The sequence below is a fragment of the Megalobrama amblycephala genome, linkage group LG5 (genome assembly GCF_018812025.1).
Source record: "Megalobrama amblycephala isolate DHTTF-2021 linkage group LG5, ASM1881202v1, whole genome shotgun sequence".
Classification (NCBI taxonomy): domain Eukaryota; kingdom Metazoa; phylum Chordata; class Actinopteri; order Cypriniformes; family Xenocyprididae; genus Megalobrama; species Megalobrama amblycephala.
The window spans coordinates 30,314,797-30,323,405 of record NC_063048.1 but is presented as its reverse complement, the minus strand read 5'-3'; positions in this window follow the sequence as shown (position 1 = coordinate 30,323,405).

The window sequence follows — 8,609 nt, the reverse complement described above, 5'->3', positions numbered from 1 at the left end:
TTCATCTGACCATAGAAGCCAGTCCCGTTTGAAGTTCCAGTCTTGTCTGACAACTGAATACGCTGGAGATTGTTTCTGGATGAGAGCAGAATATTTTTCTTGAAACCCTCCCAAACAACTTGTGGGGATATAGGTTCTGTTTGATCATTTTTTTAGGCTTTCTGAGACTCAAAGCTCAACTAATATCTGTAATTCTCCAGCTGATCCTTGGAGAGTCTTTGGCCACTCAAACTCTCCTCCTCACCGCGCATTAGGATGATTTAGACACACGTCCTCTTCCAGGCAGATTTGTAACATCTTTAGTTGATTGGAACTTCTTAATTATTGCTCTAATGATGGAAATGGGGATTTTCAATGCGTTAGCTATTTTCTTACAGCCACTTTCTATTTTGTGAAGCTCAACAATCTTTTGCTGCTTATCAGAACTATATTCTTTGGTTTTACTCACAATGAATCATTCATCATTATGATGAATGATTATGGGAATTTGGTCTTTGTGTTTCCTCATGTTTATACTCCTGTGGAACAGAAAGTCATGGCTGGAGAATTTCATGTTCATGATCTGGTGTGCTAAAAAAAAAAATGTAAATATGAATGGGAATATACTTCAGAGATATTTTAATCATAAAATATTCTAGGGGTGCCAATAATTGTGGCCAACATGTTTTGGAGAAAAACATTTATTTCATTATGTGATTTCCCCTCTAAATTAAAAGAAACATGTTAACACTCAAAACAATCAAACAGTTCAGATTACTTAAAATGTGTCAGTTTTGTGAACTCAAAAGAAAAAGAAAGTTCTAAATACTCATAAAACTAATTTGTTAAATTTAAGTTTACCCTACTCAAACTAATTAATTATTTTGAGGTTAATTATTAGGATTTGCAGTGACAGCAGCTTTTAATATAAAATTAAGATTTTTTCTTTTAAGCTAAAATTAAGTATTCTAATATTGGTAGTACAAATATGCAACAAGATTTGTTTTTCTTTTGTGCAAAAATCTGAAACAACTACCCAAATTAATGGTTCTAGTGACGGATCACCTGGTTAACACCTGGTTAGTGCACTTGTGATGATCTAAGACTCAGGTAGATGGATGAATTGAGTCCAAAATGGTGATTTGTGAGTTAGTGTTTGCTGATACTGTGGCTCTGCTCTGGAGGTCTTTTTGGATGAGTTTTGCAGCTGTCGGCTAGCAGGACTGGAAACATCCATTCCACTGAGCAGAGAGAGGACGAAATCCAAGGAGCTGTGCTTTTTTCCTCCTGCAGATCCGTGCCATGCATTATTCATGCTTTATCTTCCAGGCTTAGACCTGCGCCCTGGGCCTTTAGACCGGTATGATCCCTCCATGAAGTGCAGCTAGAAAGTTTAGGTCGTTTCTTCTGTCAGTTTTTGTGGGACCAATTCTAAAGCTTTAAATCAAACATTTTTTTTGACCCCTGCCTTCTAGCACTTGTGGGGCACAGCGGCGTGAAATTGTACAGGCTTTAATGTCTGCAGAGACTTTCAGAGGCTATTACGGCTTTGAAAGCAAAAACCAAGCTGTTAGTGGCTTACTGTAAATAAACACTGTTAGGGTCAGATGGGAGAACGGATGGCACTATAAACATCAGTATTATGTTTCTCGCATTCTCTCATGACCTTAACCTGTCATCTTTTCTTCCATTGTGGCGCAGTATAATAGAAGCACTGTGGTGTTATAGTCTCAGGCCCATATTATCACATTCTCCTCCTGACACAACAGGGCAGGTCTCATATATGAGAACTGAGTTATTAGAAAGACCCTGTTTTACTGCTCCTCTGATTCAACATTTCAGTCCATTAGTCACTAGTATCCTCACATTGACAGCTGCATTACCCCAGTGATTAACTCCTCTTACAAAGCAGGAGATACAAAAATTCTCGCAGTCTGTTTCCTCTTTTTTTTTCTTCAAGATATGCAAAGGGTGTTATTAAAATGGGGGATTGTAATTAATTTATTTGCTTTGCATTTCTGATATATTTGCCTGCTCTGCAAAATCACTTGCAAAAAATATTTTATTGCTCTAAGTTTCAAAGCAAGAGAACCTAATGGAGTTCTCAGTAATGTTTCCTTTAAAGGATTAGTTCACTTCAGAATTACAATTTCCTGATAATTTACTCACCCTCATGTCATCCAAGATGTTATGTCTTTCTTTCTTCAGTTGAAAAGAAATTAAGGTTTTGGAGGAAAACATTCCAGAATTTTTCTCCATATAGTGGACTTCAGTGGGGTTCAATGTGTTGAAGGTCCAAATTGCAGTTTTTAATGCAGCTTCAACAGGTTCTACACGATCCCAGCCGAGGAATAAGTGTCTTATCTAGCGAAACTTGTCATTTTCTAAAAAAAAAAAAAAGTAAATAAAAATGTATATACTTTTTAACCACAAATGCTTGTTTTGCACTAAATCTGCGATGTGCCACGCATTACATAATCATGTTGGAAAGGTCACGTGTGGAAAAGGCACTTTTATAAAAAATGTGTCTCTAGACCTTGCAATTTTTTCCCATTCCACTACCCTGCGTTTCACATTTTTAATCACAAAAATGGGTTCTGTGTGAACTAAGTGAAAGTATACTGTGTTGTTTTAATAGTTTTTTAAACATGCTTGACGGATGTCGTTAAAGGGATAGTTCACCCAAAAATGAAAATTTGCTGTTAATTCACTCTCCTTCAGGCCATCCATGATGTAGGTGTCTTTTTTTCTTCAGTAGAACAGTAAATAAGCTTTTTAGCTGAAACCATAGTCTTTGGTGATTCGCATAATGGCATAATCGCAAGTCAATGGCTACCGTCACTTTGAGGGTAAAAAACAAACATCCACCTTCCATCCACCTATTTTTTTGCACATTTTGGGATATTGCATTAAAAAAATGCTGGATGGAAATGACAAGATGCGCATAAATTCTAACAATGCACATAAAAAAACGTATGCGCTCAACTGAGTCGGATACATTTTTTATGTGATATGATACAACACTTTTACTAAATAAATTCCTAGATGCGCATCAAAAAATACACTGCGCAGCATCTGAAATTATGTTTATTCCCTCCCAGAAGCACCTCCCACGATTGTGTTCACAAACACCAGGAATCTGAATGCAAGATAACATGACAGCGTTTACTAGGGCTGGGTAAAAAATATCGATTTCTCGATTTTAATCGATTCTTAAATCCCAAGAATCGAGTAGTCTAGTCTGTTTTCAGTTGATGAATGAACAGTAGCATTCCTCCCATCCAATTGTGCTTTGTTACTTTTGATATGAAGCAAAGTCTCAGATTTCAAATGACGTCCATCTTATTATGAGATTCAAAAAATAAATACCGTTTTGGCGCTGTTTAATGTGACGTGACAGATCTCTAGCGCCTCAGTTAAAGTGAAGCGGCAGCACGAGCGCATGTGAATCCTCTCCTCCGCTTTAATACCAGTTACAGCGCGAAATGAACACAACTAAACATCTGAAGGTATGTTAAAATACAGTACAACCTACCGAAATCCGTATCATGTCTCGTGTAATAGCTCAATCAGTGTTTCATCCTCATAAAGACGTCAATAAAACAGCTTGTAAACAATGTCGCGTAACGTCACATTTACCTCAGAAAAACATATTCAGTGACCATAAACTCACTAGTCAGCTAGAAAAGTGTAGAGCAACATTCTGATAAATATATGCACCGTTACATAGTATTCATTATAATTTTTAATGTTCTTCAATATTTAATGCATGTTTGAATAAATCAGTTATGACAGCCGTGATTTAAATGTTCATATTTAAAACAAAAAAAACGAATTGGAGTAGAAATATGATTATGTAATTCTAAATTTTATTTATAATAAAAACATCGAGTGTAATTTAAGCGTTTGTATATGAATAAGTTAATTTAACCTTCAATATTATTATAGTAGTACCAACTGACTCTCATGTGTTTACAGCATTAGTCGAGAGATTTTTTTCCTCTAGAAAATTTGCCATGTACTGTAACTGAAATACTACATCCAAAATAATCGATATCGAATCGAAATCATAATCAAATCGAAAGCATGTGAATAGTAATCAAATCAAATTGTGAAAATTGTGTCAATACCCAGCCCTAGCGTTTATTGTGTTTCAACTGTAATTAAGTTATTTATTATATACGAAAATTATTATATAAAGTGGCTTCTACTGCAGTAACATCCATTTTTCTCAGTGATATTTGGCGCCAGTTTTCAGGAAGTGCCAATTTTGTTCTCTTCGACTCATTGGATGGAAACTGCTTTGTTCACAAATGTTTTATGCGATATTCCACATTTGTTAAATTCACATCTTTGGATAAAAACATAGCTACTGAGGTCTTATGAAGCAAAACAATCAGTCTGTGCAAGAAACTGAACAATATTTACAACATTATTACCTGTATAATCTACAGCCTTGGCAAACAGTCCTGAGCATGTTCAGGGCAGTCTGGAGCACGAGCTTCCTGTCGCAATATGACGTATGTTTACAATTACAGAGATATCAGTTTTTTACTCTTTCCTATAGGTAACTTTTCCGCTAAACCCTTTAAATCTCCATGGAAATCATAGTAAGTTGCACTGAGTAAACTGTTATTAACAGCTATAAACCTGATTCACATTTACCCCAATATGATCACTGATCCTCACATCTGCTCAGCCCTTATCTCATTGTAAAACAGGAGAAAACAGGTTACTTGCATTTAGACTAATCACAATTACCGAAGGGATAATGCTGCGTTCCGTAGTTCTGATGGTTCATACGGAGATCTGAACAGGCCCGCATGACACCGATGCAGAGTAAGCATTTTACGAGTACAGTAGCTCTGGTTCTTGCACACATTAACCTTAGGCTGTAATTTACATTAAAGCTCCTCAACCTTCTGTTGTCACAAAAGTTCTACAGGCCTTGTTAAGTCCACTGCTGAGTGTCCTCATAAACATTTGAAGGGTTGGGGGCACGGGACCCGGCTGCTTACTTTTAAAGCCCACTAAGCTCAAGTCCTCTATCATTTATTAATGAGCTCTTAGGAAACCTTGAATTTTTAAAGCAGTGCGGGATGGAGATTAAAATTTAGACCAAACCGGTTGTCGACAAGCCCATCCGGCTTTTGCTGACTATCTCGCTCGCTTTCTCTCTCCTCTCTTGCAGTTGTAATTACTCCTAATGCAAATGCTTAATTTATTAACGGAAGGTGCTTTGGGCCGTTTCGCTGTATAAAACGCTCAACCTGTTCCTGCTGTGTGCAAGACTGTGTTTACTGAACATTTCATTTATGCTGTTCCCTCTCGCTCGTGGGGAAAATCACTGAGGGTGACCATGGCTACAGCTCATATAAGTGTGTTGTGTCAGTATGGCAGATAATCTGGGTTTCTACTGCCATTTCAAATGTTGTGAGGACACTGCTTCCTTTTACAACTGCCCTCACCAACCCATGTTTAGAGGGTTTTAAAATATGAAATATGGAAAGTCTATATACAATCGCTTCCCATACAAACTATGCAGTGCTAAACGTAAACACCAGATGTTAAAATTCAGCTGCATTTTATTGAAGAAGAAATTATGTTGATTTTATTATATATTCATTTTATTATACAATTTCATGTGTAAATACCACAAGCATCATATTATAAAGACAAACTGTTTCCAAAAATAAATAAATTGCTTTTATATTTCCACTGTTCTAAGGACAAAACAAATTGTTAAAATATTATGTTAAAAAATACAGCTGTCAATAGATTAAAATAATCGTGATTAATCTCATGATTTCCAACCAGTCTTAAGAATGCAAAATTAAATAGTAATAACATCAAATTTGTACATTTTTAAAAAAAAAATATTGTTAAACATAATTAATAAATAAAAATGATTAAATTAAATAAGCATTGAGTACTTTTTTATAAATTATAAAGTGTTTTTATAAAGAAGTATTTTTCTCTCATTTATTTGAAAACCCTTGGTTTATATCATATTGAGATCTTGTTATTCTGTGGTCTACAGTTATTCGATAGTCTACAGTTATTATTTTGAGGTCATGGAAGCAGACAAGCTGAACAACTTTTCACAGCTAAATCTTTCTTTTTAAAGGCCAGTGGTGAAGTATGGATTTTGTCAGACACGGGAGGCACTCAAAGCATGAGTGGCTATTGGGAAGATTACAGTCACTCCATATGCTATATAAGATTTATCCTCAGCACAACCCTCTTTGAAATGAGATCTGGTTATCTGTTCACTGGTAAAACAGTTTTCTTCCACCATCACAATCCTCTGCCTTTGTTGTAGTTTTGGCAAGAAAGTGTAAGGATCTTCCCATGAAAAGTCAAAAATAAATATATAAAATGATTTTCAAAAATGAATATGCACTCCAAGACAATAAAAGCAACTTGGAGATCTTATTTTTTAAAGGATGCCCGTTTACAAGATGTAATATAAGTCTCTTTTGTCCGCAGCTCAAAATCATTTTCAACCCACAGATCTTTTATTATAGCTTGTCAAATTTGCCCCTATTTGGGTGTGAGCAAAAACATGCCGTTTTTGTGTGTGTCCCTTTAAATGCAAAAGAGCTGCTGCTCCCGGCCCCCTTTCCAGAAGAGGGCGGAGCTTTAACAGCTCGCACTTCGGATGCTCAACAACAACAAAGCTGGACAATCTCACGCAGCCAAAATGAGGATTGTCAGTAACAGTGTTCAGCCCTTCATTGTTCAAACAGGAAGGAAGAAGTTACAAGTTTTAGAATGCAACTGGACATTTCTGAATGGTTCATGGATAAATTTATGTAGTTGCTGTGGAGTTGATTCAACTCATCAACTAGCATGTGCCGTCATGTTAATCATTTGTGCAAATCCAGCACTGAATTGACCCTCGTTTGTGAAGCAGTCCGGCGTAAAATGACGGCATGGTAACAACACTCTACCACACCAACTCTTCCTCTTCTGTAAAGCAGCCCAACATGGCCTCGCCCCCTTTGTCGCATGTTCCCGAGGGCAGGATTTATCAACCTGGTCTCATGGGAGAGACGTACCCGTGGGCACGTTTTTGCGACACACAAAATTACGTACCAGCGTGTACGCCTCGCTGCAGTTTCCAACAGAAATGAACGCTAGAGGCCGGGAAAACGTCAATGAGTGCTTTGGCTCGTTTTCACACACGCTTTTGACGACGGCCGGGGTCGGATTATGGATTCATAAAGACTCGTTTTGACGTCTCCTCGCGCAATATCATGTCACGACTTCAAAACGCTTCTTACCAGAGTGCCCGATTTGTAAACGAACGTACTTTGGACTTTACGGCTCCACGCGTTTCGTTTTTTTTGGCTGAACCAAGCTTGCTCGGTAGCTCATCATTCGCATCGAAACTGCAGCAATATGTACTCACTGGTACATATTTCGCGGCTCGCGAAAACGTACCCACGGGTACGTTTTCGTCATGAGACCAGGTTGGGATTTATGTAAATTTTGGGGTTTGTGATGTCACCAACCCTGGAAGAAGCTCGTTGTAGTCCCTACCAGCTGTTTGTTGTAGTCCTTAACAAGCGATTTCTGTAAAAGAAAATATCTCCCTTTGAATTGAACTTTAAGCATTGTAACTTTGCAGATGTCATTTATGCTCAAACAGCAACAATACACACTAACTAAAGTTGTGAAATCATAATCAAGGACCCCTTTAAAAAATCTCAAGGTTTCTGTTTTGTTAAAACAGCAAAATTTAGCATGAAAAGTTAGCATGAAACGAAAATTGCAATAGTCTTTTCTTCCTTGTTGCGATGTATATAGTGAAACTGTTTCTTGACCAGGCAAAAATGTAGGGCCGGATTTGATTTTGTCCATCAGGAACAAAATTTGCTATTGGTGGATTTCATGTGAGTGACAGGTTGTCCCGCCCTCACGCCAGTAAACGTGTCATCAGAGAAGAGGTGTTGCTGCAAGAGGGAGGGGAAGTTATTTTAATTCAAGATTATTAAGCCACATGTATTAAAAAACAATGATGTGAATGATTAAATCATTTATAGTTACATCAATATTCCATAAAAGAACAAGAATGATTTTATGGTGACTTTAAGGATAAATTAGGTTCCTGTTCTTGTAAAAATTTCTCTGTTCCCTGCACTTACAATTTTTCAAAATCAAGACTCCTCTGTGAATCTGTTTGGAAAGATTGCAAGGAGACAAAACTGCAATCAGATTTCGGAGTCATTTTGGTCATGACTTCCATGTGCTCATCAACTTAAGTGGCTACTATTACAATACTAAAATAAGGCTGTTTGATCAGAGAATACGTGCATGCAAAGTCTTGAAAGATTCATTTGGAATCATATCCCTTCGATGGGTCAGCAGAATTACATTCGCCATGTTTACCTTAGTTATGTTTGCAGAATGAGTTCAGAGGAATATTTCTTCCCTAGAGTCAAAGTGAGTGACAGTATATTGGCAGCAGGTGTTCTATTGGCGGCCGTCCAATCACAGAGCACGTCTGTGGAGTGTGCGCCAAAGCTGAAGCCAATCAATTTTGGAGAGAAGTGTTGCAACCATCTCATCCTCCAGCTGAGTCCTGTTCAAAGCACTATTCAATCATCTTCCTGAATTGAGTATCA